The sequence below is a fragment of the Gallus gallus genome, chromosome 1 (genome assembly GCF_016699485.2).
Source record: "Gallus gallus isolate bGalGal1 chromosome 1, bGalGal1.mat.broiler.GRCg7b, whole genome shotgun sequence".
Lineage (NCBI taxonomy): Eukaryota > Metazoa > Chordata > Aves > Galliformes > Phasianidae > Gallus > Gallus gallus.
The window spans coordinates 38,476,200-38,497,044 of NC_052532.1; the positions used below are offsets into that span (position 1 = coordinate 38,476,200).

A 20,845-nucleotide genomic window follows, 5' to 3' on the forward strand; every position below is an offset into this window, starting at 1 on the left:
TTGAATTCTAATGACTATAAATGGATCTTTAAAGGTGGTGATAACTATGCTTCAGGTATTTTTTTCCCTAAGCTCATATCATTCTCTTTCTTTGATATAGTAATCATAATAAATATGGACAGACCTGCAGAGACTGAGCATGAGAGTCTCTCCATTTTTTTCCTGTTTCAGCTGTACTTGTAAAGGAGATTGCATTTCCCTACAACCCCCATCTTCTTTGAATACATACCTTGTGATATCATCATCCTGAGGTAATAAACAATAACAATATCAACCAACCTCTGAGCTAGAAAAGTTACAGGGAAAACCGTTATTGAAGCAGTAAGTGGTGTCAATACTATATGCATGGAAAAAAATGGTTCAAATCATGGATGCCTTTGAAGCTGCAAGCTTTCTGGTTATTTCTGAATATTCTGATTAGCGCTGGAAGGGCGGAAAAGTGTGTCTCTGTGTTGCTGTATGAACCACAGCCCATGTCCCTGAAGCCTGCTGTGGGTGGATGGGGGGAACTCACCTCCATCTGCCCCGCGTCTGCCTTGGGAGTCCTTCAGAAATAAAAGGAGAGCAAATATGAGTGTTCCTTACCAGGGGAGTCTCAAACGATTAAATAGCCACCCTCTGGCTTTGTTTTCCAGAGCACAAAGGGAAGATTGACAGCCCACTCTGACAATGAAACCTCACATCATTTCTGGAAGTTGCCAGTGTGTTTGTGTCGAGTACACCTTGCTCCATTACAGGTGGCATGCTGAAGGTGAAGTCAGCAAGCTCACTGGGGATTAAATGCAGCATCTTCCTTCAGGACAATAACTAATTCATATTGGGAATATGAGAACCGTGCTTTTTTAAGTAGTTATTGCTGCCTTCTTTTGTCTGGGCAGGGAGGAGAGGGAGTCTTGAGCATTGTTTCTCCTGGTGACAGCAGGTTGTGCCTCAGGCAGCCGAGCTGGGCTGCCCACTGCCTTTTCCTGAAGCAGGTCTTCGTGTCCTGGAGATAGCTTCATGAACTGTCTTCTTTTTCCTGCACATGCATGTATTTTCCCTATTTTTTTTTCTTTTCTTCTTTCTCTTTGTTCCTTGCTAAGAATAAATCAATATGCTGCTTGAAGCTAAATATCAGCTGATTTGATGAAGGCTTATATATATCTTCTGAGGACTTATTTTAATATCACAGCAACAAACGTGGGAGAACTGGGCAGACAACCAATGTTTTGCACCTGCAGCTGCATGCAAGTAAGTGACTGCTTCAACGGCAGATGTATTGACAGCTTTTGTTTGGCTACAGATGGAAGGTGGATTGCTTTCTAGGAGACACCACTACTTTTCTCAGACTTGCCACACCAAATGTTCTGGAGGGTTAGGGCACACCTAGGCAGTGCCAAAATATTATAGCTAATGCAGCACCCACGAGTAGCCTTCAGAAGCCAAAATTACTACTTCTAATCAGCTGCACTCCTCAGGAGCTGAGGTGAAGGATGTTTGTTCTTGCGGTGACCAGTTCCCTCTGGAGGAACTCAAAAGCCTGAGCCTCATTCCTGCCAGTTAAGGGCTCCTCCACTTAATTACAAAAGTGCCACTTGCAGCTTTAGGGTTATAGAGCGCTCTCATCTATAAATCTCTTTTCTGTTCCCCAGTTCTCCAATGGATTGTTTATTCCACTGTAATTGGAATGGAAAGAGAAAGCATGGACAAACTGCTGCACATTTCCATCTTGAGCATATAAACTCAAGGAAGAGAAACCATTCATCCAAGGGTTCTCCATGTGACACTGTAATTTATCATTGCTCTCGTTCCACCTGTCAACATGTGCTGTCTCTCTTATGCAACTCATCTGCCAGTCCTCTGGTTGTCTTGCAGAGCTCAGAGCAAAACTGCAGTTGTTACTCAACAGTACACTAGAGTTTTACAGATCTGCTTACCCCGAGGAGCCATAAATGAATTTTTGCAGATTTCAGTGCAAGTAGGAAGATACTTCTCCATGGATCATGTGTGGAGGGAACCAAGAGGTCTCTCAATTTAGATATCTTTGATTTTTTTGATCTTAACCTTTTCTTCTCTCTTGAGAACTATTTCATATTCTCACCTTGAGAAAAGCTCTGTACATCTTGCTTTGCTTTTCATATTCTCATGAACTTCGTATTGACATCAGGATGTAACAGTCTACAGAGAGACTGATTAAGTGTTTAGAAAAATGAAAACCGTAAGTCTAGACAGCAAACTCTTGGATCTGGAAATCAAATGCACGCGTGGATGACTCATTCTTATTTTCTTGAAAGAAAACTGTATGCCTCCCTTTAACTAAGTTTTATGAGTAAAACCCTTTTCACTGTGTGTTCAGCAGAGACTATTTGAAAGATCTTCAAGTGCGTCTTGTATTGGCAATGCACCTTAAGCAATAAAACACTGCACAAATTCAAAGCCATCATCCTCTCCACATTTGGCCAAATTGCTCAGAAATCAGTGAAAAACCTTGGCAAGGCAATGAAAATAAGACATAGTAGGTCTGAAAGAAAAAAAAAAAAAGAAAATTAGCATTCTTCTTTGGCCCTCTGTATCTCTTGATTTAACTTAAAATCAGCCAGTGAGGTATTTAGGCGGCACACAACTTTTGACGGGCTATGGGTGTAGGTATAGAAGAGCTCACATGTCACAGCAACAACCAAAACACTGAGTGTCTTTAAGAACAATTAATAATTCTTGAATAATTTTTCAGATACACAAGGTTTTATTTTTCCTTTTTTTTCTGCAATCATACTAACTTGGTTTTCATGTGTTAGAATGTTAGGACAGCAGAGGAAATATTTCATTATGTCCCTTTTCAAGTACCATAAATTGCATAGCTTTCCTGCCAAGTACAAGATGCAAGTACTGTGAAGTTATTGTCCTTTTTCTGTCTCTGGCACAGGTCTGTCACATGAATATGGTAAGGCTTTTCACTTTTTACCTCTCTTTGACTCCAGTATAGCCCACTTGGATAGAAAACTTTGCAAGGCAGTGTTTCCTCTTAGAACGTGTCCACTTCAGAGCCCTCCATTCGTTGGAGTTTAGTTGATATAACCTAAATTATGTATACTAATAACACATCACAACAATACAGTTACTCGTTGTTTTATCCCATTCCAAACAATCTCACAGTATGGCCTGTAGGTATTAGATTTTTACTGCTAATTTGAAAATAAAGAGAGAGAGACATGTATACAAATTACCTCCACCATTATGGAAAGCTACCTTCTTTCTATAGGTTTCCATTCTTTCTTGCCTCCACTGCTTACATCTGCTGCTCTGGAAGGCATCTGCCCTTCCTCTCGTGCCTTTCTCACAATCAGTCACAGCATGATGCTACTGCAGACTTCTGGGTTGTCAGTCAACCACCACATATATTCTGCACTTTGTTTATCCATGGATGATGTGGATAATAGATACTTTTTGACTCCTGACATTGACGCTTCTTCCATCAAGGTGGTAAGAAAATGTACAGTCTCTGTTAAGGCACAAATTGTGACTGGTAACATATCCATAGGTAAAGCATTAAGCAATATAATCCAGTAGTAGAAAAGATGTTGTTTATCAGAACAATGTCCATGATACTCTTTATTGCATAAAGAAAGAGGATAACATGCAGAATGCTGTGCTGGTGATCATCTTACACTGATCTTTATTGCTGGGTATAATATTGCTGCATATTGTGATCGTCAGTGTTCAAGAAGTTCAAGTTTCAACAGCGTAGGAAGTCATATCAGCACAGATGTGATCAGGCTTAGCTCTGTTTGACTTATTCAAAATGTTCTTGTTAACAGAAGACAGAAATGTGTGAATGTTGCTATGATAGGTAAATGGACATCCAAAACCAACAAGTTGTCCAAAAACTTGAGACGGAGACTTGTGTTAACAATCTTAGGATTTATGCCTTTGAAAGAAGAGAGAAATTCTTAAACATTCTTTCCTCTTCCCAGAACTGGATTCTCTGTTTTGTCTGGATTCACCGTAATGCGATTATTTTTCATCTTGCTATTCCAGCAGGAGGCTGGGAAGGCAACACTACTCCTCATGGGGTGCAGAGGAGATGGGGACTGAAGGCTACAACTACATGCTTTAGGCTCTCTCCCATGTTTTGTCTCAGTCTCTCAGCACCCCTCACACCCCACATCAGATGTGGGATTTAAAAAGGTGCTGTGCACACAAAGCTAGAAAAGTTTGGGAGTAACTGAGGTAGAGAAGGAGTAGTAGCATGGTGCCAGCAGTTTTCAGGTAGTGGTCAGTCTAACAGAACATAGCTGCGGGTCCTGCCTGCCTGCTCCACCACCTTTAGTAGTACAGATAGCAGCATCTTACAGCTCCTCCTGTTCTGCTCAATGCTCTGATAAAAAACAGGACTTTCTGCTGCTGGTGCTACTGTTTGAAGAGGCAGATTGGAGGTTCTGAAGGATGCCTGCATGAAACTTGCTACAGCCATTCTGGTCTCTTTTCAGCTTACACGCTCATTGCATAGATATGTGTGCCTCTAAGGAACATGTGAGTGGGGCTCTGGAGGTGGAAGAGCTTTCTCCACCTCCAGAAAACCTTCTACATCTATTCTACAGGAAAACCTTCTACATCAATTCTCAGAAGAAGGACTTCAGATGGATATGGCTTTTCTACTTTTTTTTTTTTTTTAATGGCTTTTGATTTGTGTCTGTGTCTAATACTTTCAACCCACTACAAAGTGGGTATTTCCCTTCTCAGCAGGCAGGAAAAGAGTCGATGCTACATCTGTACTATACTCTAGACAGAGAGGCACCCATACGATAACCCTTACAAAGCACTGGAGAGAAGGTATTCTAGTTATCTCACAAAAAGTGAAAAATGTTCTTAGTTACAATTGCAACAGATTCTTACAGTCAGATTTTGTCCTGTATGGTTACTGGTCTTGATCTCCCTTCTTTGCTGTAAGACAGGCAGTGAGAAAGTGGAAATTGTTCTTGTTTTGGTGTGATGTTCAAGCCTTCCTGCAAAAACCACAATTTATTACAATTTGTATCTTCTTACTATTAGTCCACCAGATTGAGTCTATGGCTGAAAATGAAAAGCTGTTTTCCTGCTTTGCATTACTGTTGCATCCTCAGCTTTAAGAGGATTCACTCGCTTTCATGTTTAGATCTGGTATTGCATTTTCTGCTTTATTCATCCTTAAAAGATCAGAAGGCTCCCCCCCTCCCAATCCCTTGCCTTTTAATTTACTTAGAATAAGCACATTAATTAAACAGTTGCATTTGGTTGGTTGAAGGCTATGCCTGTTATTTATTTAGCTGAAGGTTTATCTGGCTGTCAGAATAACTCACTGGAAATATCACAGTTTGGTAACAACACTGTTCAACCAATGTGACCTACAACAGGACCACCTGTGGTGGACCTTATGAGCCAGCCTGTAGCTCTTATCCCTGCCTTCTCTGGCACGAGTTTGTATGCTACCGCACCTCAGGCACACAGTATGTAGCTTCTGTCAAGCCTTCAAGAGAGCAGCAGTGCAATTCAGAAAGGGCTGATAAACATTGGAGGTATGATGCAGAGATGCCCATGTTACCTCTTCTTCTAAGGTTTCCAGAGCTATAAACAAGGGAGAACAGGAACAACCAGTCAATCAATTTATGGAACATTGAAAAGGTCAAGATATTGTAATATGCTGTGTTGCACTGAATATATGGGATATTAAAATTCAGATGCTTCACTCCTAAGAAAATAATTGCAGTGGAGCAAATACAGAAGCACAGACTCCTACCCTGGTGGCAATTAAGTAAATACATCTATTTCAATGACAGCCTGAGAGACACTGTCTTTTGTGATTCTCTACTAAGCCTGATAACAGTCTTGGATAGAAATCATTTCCTTCCTTGCTTCCTTCCTTCCTTCCTTCCTGCTCCTCTCTTCAGATCTTTTTACATCTTATTTTCTTTCTATATTTTATTCCTTACATATCACCTGCTCTATTGGAGCAATTCTTCTTTACTTTGTTACACAGGCCCCCAGAACACTGAGTAGGACTGAGTTTTCTGGTCTGTGTACTCCTCTATCCTTCACAGACTTTTGAGAAAAAGCTGTTCCTCGCAGTCTGTGATCAAAGCCTTCTGTCATTGACTCTTAAGTGATTTGTATACCATTTTTAAAAATCAGTACCCCAATCTGGACCAACTGCTACAGCTGAGGATGCAGCAGGAGCACAGGGAACAGAGGACACTCTTGTCTGTACACCTCTCCGAAGGTTTGCTTGAGATCACAATCCTCTATATGCATCAGAACTCAACCATTGTGAAGACAAAGCAATTAGCTGGCTATTTTTGAGAGAGAACACAGACATAGCTGCAGTAAAACCAGGGTCAGCAATGGCTAGAATTTGTTTTCAGTTTCACAAATAAATGAGCTCTGTCCCAAATGAAAGTTGAAATTACAGCCCTCTGTAACTACAGATAAACTCAGTTGCAAGAGGCAGATGAAGTGAGAAGCAGGGTTTGATCTCCAACAGATAAAATTAGACCAAAGGCTTAAAACAATGCAGTCACACTACTAACAAGTTATACACCTTCCTTCCCAAATTTAATGCAGAAGCCATCTTAACGATTGAAGATATGGCCATCCATACCAAGGGCATTTCTTCCAAGGGTAGTCTACTAGAAGTGATTCTTGGAAACTGTTTTGTTTTTCACCAGTGCCCAGCACCTCATTACCTGCCAAATGAGTACTCCTCAGCTTCTCTGGCTCCTACAGCTCCTCCCATTCCCTTGCCATGGTTTGCGTGGTAGAAATCTCACGCTGAATGCTCAGGTTCTGGACCAAAGCCTATCTAATCTTGCTCACACATGCTTCATGTATGCATGATTCATGCTTACTTGTTGTGAATTACCAACACTGACAGCAGGTAGCTTTGCTTCCATCCAGGACAGGGCTTCTGGAATAGGGTAAAGAACATCTTGTAGCTTGAGTGGGTGTCAGAAGGACCACAAGGAAGATGCTTTCTGGAATTACATATTATAGGCTACTAGAATTACATATTATAGACAATAATTTTACCCTATTTGCAGTCACACTTCAAGAAATGTTATTATCTAAAAAGATGATCTTATCCTACAGTGGGAGCAGTAGACTATAAGGTGCTCAGAAAGTTTTGCAGGAATATTAAAAATACAGAATATGAAAAGAGATCTCAGTCATCTGAGAACCAAAGAGCTGAAGGATTAAAGAAGTACGTAAAACCACATCCATGTCTCCTCAAGATATTTTCTTATATCCACGGCAGACTGGTGAATCTGACAGAAACGTATTTATGTCTGCTGGGCAGATCCTGTTATAAGAAAAAACTGCCTATGAAAGCTGTTTTGTCAGTAAGAAAGCTATAGAAGCTCATCTCTAATGCATATAAGCTCTTATTTAAGTATTACAGAATCTCTCTTCGGGGTATTTTTGCTCTTTGTTACGAGAAGCATATATTTTATAATGCCTTCTGATTGCTTTGTTTGGGATGTAATGGTTTTGAAGTAATATTTAAACATAAATAATTTGGTTTTCCTTCTGTTTTGCGTTTGGATGACTTTTTTTGTTTGTTTTTGTGTTTGGTGCTTTTTTATGTGTGGGGGTTTTTTTGGTGGTGGTGTTTTTTTTTGTTGTTGTTTTTTTCTATATGGAAACAAGGACACTGGAGAGCGTTTTCTGTTCCATCTGAGGTTGAAAATAACAGCATGGAGTCAGAGAGGGCTATTCAGCAGCCAATTTGTGTCCGCAGTTGGGTATCCCTTCGGATGAATGGAAGTGGTACAAAACATGCAGGGTCTGGGGCTAACGGAAACAGCAATCAAGAAAGTGAATTTTCTAAAAAGCACTGAAACTATAAAAAGAGTTGAGCACGCTGTTGAAGAAGCTGTGAATTTGGCTTAGGGGACTGCTGAGCTTTCCCCTTTTTCAGAGTCAGATTGCAGTTGCTGATATAAGACGATTTGATGTTTTACCCACTTTTCCCCATGAAAATATCATTTTTAGGCACTTAGATTGCCCATTTCTGACCATTTAAGGTGTTTTATAGCCATAGTATAACAAAACCGATTTTTTTTTTTAATGTGAAAATGAGACTCATTCTGTGAATGTGAAAAAGATGCAGCATTAAAATTTGTTGTGCTCATTCATTTTAATAACTTCAGCTTTAGAGCAGGTGTTTGAAAATTGGCAGCAAAGTGATCTTTCCATCTCAGTGCAAGGTCAGCCTTTCTCTGCAACAGCGGCTTCATTCCAAGGTGGTGTCAAGGCTGGAAATCAAGCAGGCAGCCTTACTCTCCTGTGCTCTCAGGAACACCCTACCTGATGCTTGGTTTGTAGTCTTCCTGCCTGTGGTAATAAGGGATGTAGAAATGAAGGCTTCTCTCTACAAAGGCCTGTCACTAGGCCTGTCACTTTGTCTCTACAAAGGTGGAGTCACTGTCCCTGGAGGTGATCAAGAACATTGTAGATTTGGCACTAAGGGACACGGTTAGTGGACATGGTGAGGAGGGGTTGACAGTTGGACTAGATAATCTTAGAGGTCTTTTCCAACCTTTATGAGTCTATGATTTTATGATTCTATGGTTCAAAGCATGATATGTACTGTATAAGACTGTACCATGAGTAATTATGATAAAACATAATTGAGGAAGTATTCATTTACTGAGTGCCATCCAACAAACTCACCAACTCCAATGAGCTCATTAAGAGGATGCCTTAGTGTGAGAGGTCAAAGTGAGGTGAGCAGGAAACTTTGTACCATTTTCTAATTCTGGAGTGCAGGCCTTTGCATTGTTCTTTTAATGTAATGATATGTGTGTATGTGTGTCTGTACAGAATTGTATGCAAGGAGGGAATCAGTATACATGAATTGCTTTTGGTGAGGATTATGACCTTTTGGGAATCTTTCCTTGAGACTTATGGGTCTCACAGATGTCTTGGAGAAGAGAGGGTGATAAGACATGCTGTAAGAAAACGGACAGTGCTTACCAGATAGCTGTACCTAAATTGAAAAGGAGGAGGGCAATCTTAGGTGATGGAACAGGCTACTCAGGGAGGTGGTTGAGTCACCGTCTCTGCAGGTGTTCAAGATGTTGTCCTAAGGGATATGGTTTAGTGGGGAAATATTGGTGGTAGGTGGACTGTTAGACAAGATGATCTTGGAGTTTCCAACTTTGGTGATTCTATGATTCTATGATTCTAAACAACAAACAGATGATCCAAAATGGCTTATCAAGCCATGAGTGTAATCCCTAGTTTTCATTCTCCTGATGGAGACAGGAACTTCCTCTTCTTGAGAAAGGTGTCACCTTTTGTTTTTAGGAGATTGGGCTTGTCCCTGAGGCATGGTCAGAGTGTTATGTCTCTTGACGATGTTGTGTACGGAGTTTTCTGATGCTCATGGTGGAGCTTCAGCTCAGGCTTCCTCCTCCTGCCATGCACATGATCCCATGGAATGCAGTCTGGAGCTCGCACTTGTACTGTCCCATTCAGGTGCCTGAGACTCTGCAGGGCCTCCCTCAAGTTTGAGTAGCTAGATGTGAAACACCAGAGCTTTAATAGATTATCTCAATTCAATTCTTGTTCAGATATTAAAGGTTTCCATTTAGACATACGGACATGCGATGTGTGTGACATCAGGGTACGGCAATTTCTGTACTGAGTGGAAAAGGCTTTTGCATTTTATTTGACACTACAAAAAAACACTGAGTCTGCAGCATGGCTGAGTTCACATTTTGAGAGAATTATTAATGTTGGGAATTTTCAAACTTTCCAATACTGCTGTAACAATAAACTTTTGCTTCCGATGCAGCATACTGCTTGGATGAAGAAACACACTCTTTGACTACCACTGAACTCCAGAGCCTATTTATGAGCAGTTCTTTTGCCTGAGATGGGGATTTAGCATACAAAAGGTGCTAGCATGTCTGACTCGAGATGTTGTGTAAATCTCTGTGGTTGGTAGGAGACTCCTTCAGCCTTTGTGACAAGGTCGTGTGTTATGCAGTGGTGTAATTTCAAAGGACTGAAAGTACCCGGTCCATGGGGATAATATACATTTGCCTTTGTGACCTTTCCATTATTTTATCGTTCCACTTACATAAGCATATGTTAGCTAAGATAATTGATCTCATTTAAATACACAAGCCAAGATACTGCAATTTCAAATTAGCTTATCGCTGCAGTTATCTTAAATATCACTGAAATAAATTTACATTTAATCTCATGTAAATGACACCAACAAACTTGTTTATATCTCATCTAGAGGAAAACTAAAACCTAACTGACTTTTTTTTCCCCCAAATTTTGCAAATTAATTCACAGAAACCTTGAGGAAACATAAAATAAAACTTCCCATATACTTCATTAGATAGGAAACCATGAAGTTTTATGTACGAAAGTTGAGTATCAGCCTTTTATTCTTTTCACCACGTGTTAGTCATGTTTCTCAGTGAGAGGAAAAATAAAGGATTGATTCATATTTTCTAGGTAAAACTGTGGAAATCATTGCAGAAATTTCCTGTGAATGAACAAGGTACTGCCCCAAGGCACTTTCTCTGATCTAGGTCGTAGCTTTCTGGAGGACTGACCACTGTAGCACTGCCATGAGCCTAAACACAGACTCCTTAAACTTCTTCAGGCTTAGGATGGAGCGATTGAGCCTAAGAAACAGTAAAACCCGCTGCCCAGGGGAGAAGTGCATTCACAGAGCTTTTTGGAAAAGCCATCGGTCACAGATTAGTTATGGGCAAGAGGGGTGGGGAGTTCTGTGCCCTACTGCCTGTTCTGCTGTAAGGATAGAGCACGGCCTTGGCTGCGCTGAGCAGAAGGGCTGAACCACTCGGTCTGGCTCTGGAGCAACGCAATGACTTTACTCCACACCCAGATAAAAAATGCTCTGCTCACACAGCCACAGTGAAGTGAGACAGTCAGCCTCCCTCTTGCCTTGCACCTTCAAGCAGGACCAGCTCCAACTGTCCCCTTCTGGTCTTCTGTGCTTTGTAAACTATGATCATAACGCGTTGTGTTTTATTCTGGGAGGAACAGTGCAAGCTATGGCAGCATTTGGAAAGCTGGACTCCTGGCCAATGTGACAGTGGATTCCTGCCTTTTTTTTCAGCCCTTTTTAAAAAGCCTTTGTTATTTCTTAATGCTAAGCCCTTGATAGACTGCTGGCAGCTGTTTTTTTTTACACCCCTAGTTTTCTTAACTAGAAATGGCCCACTGAAATGCCAGGCATTATTTGGAATGGGGAAATATCACACAGCTCAGTGGGAGAGTTTTTGTTTCTTTCTTTCGTTTTCTTCTCCTGCATCCAAACACGGCCCCGTTGGCCAATTCCCCATCTCCAACCATGCTCACAATTTAGGATCTGCCAGAAAGCACAGTTCTGGCTGCAGCCACGCCAAGCAGCAGTGCTGTTATCTCTGCAAAATAGAGAGCACTGAGGCCCAACCAGCTGCAGTCTGTGCAAGGAATGGTCCCCAAAGACCCACAGGTGTCATGTGGCCACTAACTGCAAAACATCCTCCCTAAACTGACCAACTGCAGTCTGCTCTTCCTCCTTGCTCTTACAGGAAAATGGGAGAAAAGAAATGAGGCATCCAAGAGCATGAGCTTGAAAACAGTTTTGGACTTGGATGTAAGTCACAGGTCTTTCTCACCTGTCCCTCCCACCCAATCTGCGTTCCTCCTGCAGTAGCACAGGGCTCCTTCCTTTGCAGGTCTCCTGGGAACTCACCCGAGGATTGTTTCCTCCATTTCTCCCCTTCTTGGGAGCTGGAGCACATGGGCTGTTGTCTGCAGAAACAGAGCAGAGCCCATTTTTCTGTGCTCTGCTGGCTGTTTTTCAGAGCAGAAAAACTCAGAAGCTCCATCCCCCATCAGCAAAAACTTGTGGAGATATTCTGGGATGGGAAAAGCTGTCCCTCGGGGGCCAAGCCAGAGCCTGTACACTGCAGGAGGAGAGGGGCGTGTGGTGGGAGGTGGGCGAGTGGCACAGCAGGGGGATGGAGCCGACCGGGGTGTGAGGAGTGAGCACGGGGACTGCAGCAGCAGTTGCTGCGCTCTGTTCATCTGCTCACGCCAAAGTCGCACCTGTGAGCAGCAGCTTTTGGCACTGCTCTGCCAGAAGCACAGTGTCAGATGGGCACTGGCTTCCAGCCTGGACGACTCTGTCGGGCCAAGTGCACTTGTTGGGACAGGTGGGGTTGGTGAAGGTTCAGGTTGTGGGGAAGGAAATGAGGAAGGATGGCATCTTTCACCACGGTTGGTTTTGTTTCTTTTTTGGTCTGTTAATTACAGTTCAAAATTACAGGGGCTGGGACAGAGGGGATAGGAAGCATTCATTCTCCCCCCGGATTTTATACCTTTTCTTCCCTTTGCACGCTCTCACCGCTCACGTTACCACTCTGAGGCAGGGACTGCCTCGTGCACCGCGCTCACTGCAGCCGAGCCCTGCTGAGGCCTTTGCACGCTGCTGCTACGCATACACTAATTCACAGCGCCTCGGGCTGCGCACAGCAGATACTTCGCTCCCGTCCCCCCCCCCGCGTGCCCCTATTTCAGCCCCTCCGCGCCGGGCCCCGCGGGAAACTTTTGCTCTCGCGGCACACCCAGCCGGCCCCGGCGGTGGGGCAGCGGCGCGGGGCGCGCACGGCCCCTTTAAATTCCAGCTGTGCGGCGGGGGGCAGCACCGCTGGCGGCGCGGCGCGGCGCGGGGCTGGGGCCGGGTCCGGCTGCCGGTGCGCGGCGGCGGGGAGCGCGCAACCTGCGCCCGGGAGAGGTAGCGGCTCCGGCGCCGCGGTCCCTCGCGGAGGCGGAGAGGATGAGGGTGGCTTCTGGCTGCTTTTTTTGCCTCCTCGAGATGATTTCCATAGTAACCTGATCGAGCGGTGCAATTTCGGAAACTGGGGTGGCTTTATTATTATTATTATTATTTTTTTTTTTTTTTTTCCATTTTTTTCTCCGCTTCTTCCCTCCCACCTCGTCGGCCCCCGAGGAGTGACAGGCGGCAGGTAAGGTGTCCCTGCCCCGCGGGGTATTTCCGCGCCGCTAACTTCCCCGGGCGGCAGCGGCGGGGCGCGGGGTCCTGCGCGGCGCTCCGCCGTGCGCGGCCGGGGGCTGCGGGCCGGGGCTGCACTTCGGGCGGAGCCGGGGAGCCCGGCGGGGGGTTACCCCCGGGGAGAGCGCCGAGCTCCTCTTCCCCTCTTTGTTTGCTTGTTCCCAGGGAGGGTTTTATTCTTCCCTTTGTTTCTCCCTCCTTTTCTTCCCCCCCTCCCCCCCCCCCCCCCCCCCCCCATTTCCCCCCCATCCCTCCCCTGCCTGGTTTGTTTCCTTGGATCATCTTTCCTTCCTTCTCCCTTTTGTGAGGGTGAGAGATCGCACGCACTTTACCTTAAAATCAGCGGCGAGCGAGGACGCAGCCGCCCGGCCGCCCGCTCCCGGCACCACCGCATCCCCGCTCCTCGCTCCCCGGCCGTGCCCCGGCCCCGGGGGGTTCCCGCAGCGCCCCGGGAGGGCTGGGGTCAGCCCGCAGCGCCCGAGGGGGGTTTGGCCCGAAGCGGTTGGGTGCCGGGCTCAGGGGATGCGCATCGCGGAGACCTGTGGGCAGGATGGTCTAGAAGCTTCTCCCCCCATAGCCCGCGCCTCACCCGCCTGCTGGGCCGGTCCGGAGAAGTTGGGGACGAGGGATGTGTCACCTCACCGTTGCGTGGCAATGGGTTGGTGGCGGCACCGGTGGCCCCAAGGGTGCTGAGATGCCCGCTGGTGCCAACCCCACTGCTCAGCCCCACCTGCCTCCTGCTCCCTGTGCAGCACTGGGCTGCACAGGGTAGGCCTTGCAGGTTTGGGTTCGGTGCTGGAGATTTCGCCCATTTCTGTCCCACTGGGCCCCTTGCCATTGCCAGGTGGAGCCGTGCACCAGGTGGGGGGATGCTACAAGTTCCCATGGCTCGATGGCCACCCTGCCTCTCCGGGTGCCAGCCAGAGCTGGGCTTTTGGACTGTGAGTCTGTTGAAGGGGTATCTGTCGTTTCTTGTACTGGGTTCTACTGAGCACGAGGAGTAGGTGGCTCTGGTCACGGCTTTTTGTTTCTGTCACCGGTGATCAATAATCATCTGGTTGCAAGGTGATCTTATTACAGAAAAGCCAAAGTGCACGCTGCAAACAGCGGAGAGACAAGGTCAGAAACTCGGAGCTATCAGCGTTCTGCCTGCTTTGCATATTTGAAGATGACGTATTCCTTTCAAACTAACGGCAACTTCGAGCTTCTGATGAGCTTTATTCCCAGTGTAAATAATCAGCGTTGGGTTGAGACAGGAAACCATTGCTGTTTGGCAGAAGGTGCCTCATCCTGAAGCATCCTCCAACCCTATAAAACCTTCTCGTTCGGCCAAGCGGCACGGGGATTGCGGTGCTCTGAGGTGAAAAGAGTTTTTGTCTTTGCCAGCACAAAGGTTGGCTCGTTCCTAGCGCCCAGCAACTGCTACCGGCTTCCAGACACAAAAGAAAGGCGTAGGCTGTGGCCTGAAGAGCGTGCACGCTAAAAAAGGCCGTCAGCTGGAGGGGAGCGCCGAGCAGCGAGCGATCGGCTGCGCCCAACAGCGGCCGCGCTGAGGGAGCCGAGCTGAGGCGGGCGGCCCCGGCGCGGGGAGGTGCGAGGCGCGCAGAGCGCGGCCGGGACCCGCCGGGATGAGGCGCTGCGGGAGAGGGAGGCCGGCCGGCGGGCGGAGCGGGCAGGTGAGCGGCGCCGAGGGAGCCGGGAAGGGAGCCGGCGGGGGAAGGGGTTACGCCGGGACTCGGAGTCTGACATGAAAAGCTCGGGGTAATGAGCTTAATCTACGAGATCTGGTTCTGAAATTGTGTGTGCCTGCCAATTAGCTAACCATTCTGCTTTGCAGAATGGAATTGAGATCCTATCTCGGTAAGTGCATTGACTCTGAAGTGCTGCGAGGAAAAGAAAAAGCTCCTCTTTCCCCTACTGCGGGCTTTAAATATGAACAAAAATCAGATCTGAGAGCCGAGGAACCCTTTAATACTCTCACTTTCCTAAGTTCTTCTCCTGTATGGCGTGTGGGCTCCCGCGGTTAAAATCAAAAGCCCCGGTGGCAATGCGACTTCAAGGGGCCAAACCCAGGGCGGCTCTCGGGCGTCTTCACCGGCGAACGTTCAGTGCGTTGTGAGGAGAGGGTCAGCGTCAGTCCCAGCGTGGGCCGAGGCGCGGGAGGCGGTGTGGCAGGGAGCGCTGCACCGAGGGAAAACAGCACCGAGGGAAAACACAGCACCGAGGGAAAACACGGCCCCTCGGCCTCCCATAGCGAGCGCTTGGCTGTACGTGAGTTACAGCCCGACCTTTATTAGCCTGCGTTAAAGGGAGCGCTCACGTATGTGTGTGTGTCAGTCCGTGTGTGCCACCACAGTTTTCAAAATGGCTGAATGCTATTGATCCAATTAAAAACGCCACAGGAAAATAACTGAAATCGGGTGAAATTTCAGCCTGAAGATCGCTGTAAAGGATAATTTGGGTTATACGTCGCTTGAGCGGCCGGCTGCGGTAATGGTGAGGAGTTGACAGAGTCCTTCATAAAGCCGTCCTTTCACCCTGATTTCGCTGGTATGGGCTTAGAAATACAGGTGTAAATAGTGCTGTGCTGTGCAGGGTGCTGATCTCGGTGGCATTTTCGGTCACTGAACCCCCTGTTGCTTTTTTTCTGAGTCTGGGAATGTTTGCTTCAGATGGCATTAATATGGTTTATTGTACAGAGGATCAAAGATTCATGATGTCTGGTTGTGCCGAGATGCAACAATGCAGATTTTCTCTTTTTCTTAGAGAAGTGTTATCTACTTAATGCTAAATGTCACACTCAGCCTCCACATTGAGGTGAATCAGTGGTCTGCGCTTGGGACCTGCTTATTTTTAGGAGGGATTCTGACCCGCACCTGTGCTGTGCTTATTTATGTACGAGCTGCCAGTGGGGCTGCCTGCACGTGCTCATGAAGCAGTCTGCCTGAGAGCTGTTAACATTTGCATGAACAGAACCGGTTTGTTTATATGCAGATCAGTTATTACTGAGAAGATAAGTGTGTGTGTGTGGAAAGTTGTTAGCGCTGAGGGATGCTGGCTTGTGAAATCTGTCCCACCTCTGCAAGATAAACTTTCATGTGTAATGTCAGAGAAACAAGCAACTGAGGGGCAAGAACACTGCCTTTGATTATGTTCTGCACTGAGTTTCATGCTCATCAGTATAGTATATGTTTGGCAAGACCCAGTGCTGTGCTTGCCATTAAAATACTTAGGTTTTAGTCAGTGTAAAACCAGAGACTTGTCCAGATGCTCAGTGTTTCCCTGATAGTTGTTGTAGGGAATGCTATGGTAAAACTTCCCCACTGAAACATTCTGCAGAAATACGTAACGGTGAATTGCAGAGTGTTTTAATTTTTACGTTCTTTTCTACTCCTGAAAATGACTGCATGCACAATAGCACTCCTTTACTCAGTTGCTTTCCCCGCTTTCACATCTAGATTTAAAGTAATACCTTGATGCATCCATTTAAAAGGCCAGTGCCTCTTCTGGCAGAACTTCTTAGTTCTCACCAGCTGCTCAGAGCTCTGATTTGTGCGGCAGTCTGCGGGCACATCAGGTGTCCTATGAGGAGCTGCCTGTTTGTGCTACGAACATCAGTTCTCCCTCATATAAGCATAGATGTACAAGTCAGTAGAAAGCATGCTAGAGTGGCTTCTTGTGGGAAATTGTAGGGAATGGGGCCAGCTAACAGTAAGACCCAATGAATGTTATTGACTTCAGCGGAAGGAGACGATGTCCCGGTCTATCAGGAATAGACCAATGAGCATTGCTTACTTCACGGCCTGCTTCACAGTGTTTGCTTGTAAGTGGAGTCTGGAGAGCTCAGCCAGGCTCACAGCTCCTTGCAGCAAATGTATTCCACCTGCCTCAAATGAGACAGCGATGTTCCTTCAGACTAATTCAACAAATTGCAAGTGACAAACCAGCAGACAGACAAGGAATGCGAGTAAGAAAAATAAGGTCATGCCATTATGTCTGCTAACCTTTACACTTCATTTAAAAACCGTAATTGTTTTCTGTTATATGGCAGTATTATCATCACCGGTCGTTCTACTTGCACGCATCATGCTGCAGTGCTGGGTTGTTACTTGGGCTTTGGAACAGGCGGTCCCAGCTGGTTTTGGAAGTCGTCTCGCTGCACACAACTGAGTGGTAACTGAGAGCTGGCGGAATAGCAGTGCTAGTAAAGAAAGTGAAGGTTTATACTGAACCAGACAAACATTTGCGTAGAGTTAAAAAAAAGCCTAAGGGCTATTAAAGACCATAAAAAAGAATACTTGAGTGAGAGCTTACAGAAATAGAAGCAGTTGTTGTCTTACCAGATTTTAATGAGTGTTCTGTCAGTGACAGAAAACTTGAGGTTTGCTGATTATTCAGAACCACGCTCGTAGAGAGATAAAAGTTAATAGTAGCTGCCTTTTAAGTGGGAGATCCTGCAGTGTTCTACAAAATTTGATTTTGAGGGAAAATAGATCAAATGTGTTTACGTGTCGTAAAAACAACATGAGATATTTTTCATATTAGATTTATAACATAAATACCTCCCTCTATGTGGAAAAATTAGATAAATGTGCTGCTTCTCTCTGTGCTATTGACATTTTCATTGGCAAGATGATGGATGCTGCTTGAAACAAAATGGTTTGCTGACGACTGGGAGAATCACTTCTTTTGGATTTGAGAAGAAATATCTTCAGCAAGGGAGATAGGTTGATCCGTAAATTAAGCATTAATCAAGTTTACTGTTAGAAATCTGAATTTATGGTGTAATTACCTTTTTCAAGAGTAGCTGCTGTGTTGAAAGGTCCTGATTTGCTCATATTTGGCTGTATTTCACAGCAATGTCAATTACTTTATGCAGTGAGATGTTACCTTTTCTCAGGTGTAAATGTAACATCTAGATATTTTTATCCAGTGGGCTCAATTCCATCTGGCTTTTAAATACAGGTCCATGACTTCTTCAGTTTTATATAGAATCATAGCATCTAGTTGATAAGAAAAGTGCTCCTAGATAGCATGACAATTTGGAATAGGGTACTGAAACTAAAATTGTCTAGTAGCTCATTATGATCAGTTCTGTTTACTACAGATAAGCGGGCTTTACAGTCTAATTCCATCTGGACTACAAAACTTTCATCTTTGGTCTTTGGATGTATATCTTAATACACAGTTATTGAGTCTTGAAAGTTAGTAAAGAGGGAGGGAGTAAATAAAATTGGCAATATTTACAATAACCTTGACAAACAGGCAGTTAAAAAGTGGTGGCTAAAAAGTGATGATGGAACAACTGAGGAATTTTCAGAAAAAAAAAAAAAAACTAAGAAGATCAGGACTCCTATGATCTGTCTAAGGGCACTGCCAATTCATCACTTTTCTAGAAGCAGTAAATCCACATATCCTTACTGAAAGTCTTAACTTGCCACGGACAAAGCTGATTAGTCATCCAAACAGCCAAAAGAGTTAAAATAAGAGTCAATATATCTTGTTTTAGAATGCGGGCTACATACTTGGCTCTAAAAGTGTATCGGTAGGCATTGAGTTATGCTACTAATTATTAAGCAATATAAGACTTCAGTAAAATCAGTATTATTTTATTTTTGAAGATTTATCTGTCCATCACAGATACTGTGATTATATGTTTTGTGGCATGATTTCTTGAAGGTACCTCTGAGGAAGATAAGGAAGAATAATAAAGAAGATAAGAAGGATAACTTTGCAGGTAGGAGTTGCCTCAGTGAGAGTGGGTGAAGTGGAAGAGCACTGCCACATCAGCACTGATGCACAGTGCTTTTTTAAAGTGCTTGGTTTGAGATATGGGTTGCAAAAGGGGGAGAGGGGGGAACTGCTTGTAAGAACAACAACAAAAAAGTAATAGCTATTCATTTTATAGAAGTAATAAGTGAACTGGGCCACTATTTCGGAGAGTCTGGGAGGAATTATTTCTCTTCTGTTGCTAGCAAGTGGTTCGTTTCTGTAACCTGTAGTCCTCTCTCTTGAATATCAGAGCAGCCCTGTGGTTCTGTGTCACTGTGATGCAGAGGTAACGAAGGTGAACCTTCATAGAGTGTCACAGCATTGTCATTATTTTGGCAGTGCACTGGAGATAATTTCAGCAATGAGGCAAAGAAGCTCTGCATCAATAAGGTTTCAAGCTGAACAGTGGGTAGAAATAAACAGTACCAAGTGGTCAGATATCAGTTTAAAACCACCCTGCTGAGATTTTTATCATCGGGATAAAGACCGTGAATGATTTCTAAAGAAGAACAATAACTTTTGTGCTCTTTCCTTCTTTTCTCTGCCCAACAACGAAGTAAAATATTTAGTAAGTTTTAGTTGTAACTCCGGTCCTCTTTCATCACCATCATTGTGCACCCTGCCCCTCTGGGGTCATACTTTGGTGCCCCGAAGGATCATGCTTTCATGATTCTCTGAAATGCCCAAAATTCCCATTTACCTGCATTTGGTGTGGGTTCTTCTTTTTCATCTTATTTTATGGTGAATGGGCTGCAAAGAACATGAAATACTGTCTGGAGGACTGGACCCAGAGAGTGGTGGTGAACGGAGTTAAATCCAGCTGGCAACTGGACATGAGTGGTTGGTATTGAGGCCTGTCCTGCTTAACATCTTTCTTGTTGACCTGGATAAGGGCACTGAGTACATCTTCAGTGAGTTTGCAAGTGACACTTAAGTTGAGGGGGAAGAGTTCATCTGCCTGAGGGTAGGAAAAACCTTCAGAGGGATCTGGACAGGTTGGATCGCTGGGCTGAGGCCAACTGTATGAGGTTCAACAAGACCACAGTGCCGGGTTCTGTACTTTGGTCACAACAACCCTATGCAATGCTACAGATGTGGGGCAAAGCGACTGGAAAGCTGTGCAGAGGAAAAGGACCTGGGGGTGTTGGGCGGTGCTTGGCTGAAGGTGAGCCAGAGATTGTTTTGTCTGGAGACGAGGACCCTCAAGGGAGACCTTATTGCCCTCTACTACTGCTTGAACGGAATTTATGGAGTTTATGGTGAGGTGGCAATCAGCCCCTTCTGGTTAACAGTGATAAGTTGAGAAGGAATGGCCTCAAGTTGTACCAGGGGAGGTTTAGGTTGGATATCAGGAAAAATTTATTCTCCGAAAGAGCGTGATGCATTGGAGCAGAGTGCCCAGGCTGTCCCTGATGTGTTCAGGAAACATGCAGATGGGGTACTGAGGGTTTAGTGGGGGGTATTAGTGACAGGTGAGCAGCTGGACTAGATGATCTGAGAGTGGTCTGAGAGGTCTTTTCCAGCCTTAATAATTCTATTATTTTGTGGTTTAGTGGGCATGGTGATGATGAGCTGACGGCTGGACTAGATGATCTCAGAGGTCTTTTCCAACCTTAGCAATTCTATGATTGTATGATAATAATGTGTTTTCTGTTTTTCCTAAAAATGAGAAAAGGACAAACAGAAGGCAGCAACTGAGACCTTGTCAACAGAATTGAATGCAGTTGAAGCTATGCTAAGTCAGTACAGCTCCACTGATTCTGAACTTTAAAACGTCCCTTTGAAGTTTTTTGAGAAGTTTTTTACATTGCAACAGTGCTGGGAAAAGGATACCCTCAAGATGACTGGAACATGGGAAAGCCAAGATATTTTCATTAGGGTTTTTTTTTGTTTGTTGATTTGTTTATAAGAAGTCGAGATAGATTCTGGATAAAATTTTAATTTTGTTGTTCAAGCCAAGCTTTTGATTTCCTTGTCAAGAGTTAAGGACAGAAACATATCCCACTGACATAT

At 44.8% G+C, this 20,845-nt stretch overlaps 1 protein-coding gene across 2 annotated transcripts in view; it reads left to right on the forward strand.

Annotated features, from left to right (window-relative positions):
- The first annotated feature begins 12,726 nt into the window (after positions 1-12,726).
- The window catches only part of NAV3 (neuron navigator 3), a 527,932-nt gene continuing 519,813 nt past the window's right edge, over positions 12,727-20,845 (forward strand). For both annotated transcript variants that reach the window (XM_015281870.4, XM_040695865.2), the window contains exon 1: positions 12,727-13,013. The gene's annotated coding sequence lies outside the window, so the exon portion shown is untranslated. The remainder of the gene's footprint in view (positions 13,014-20,845) is intronic.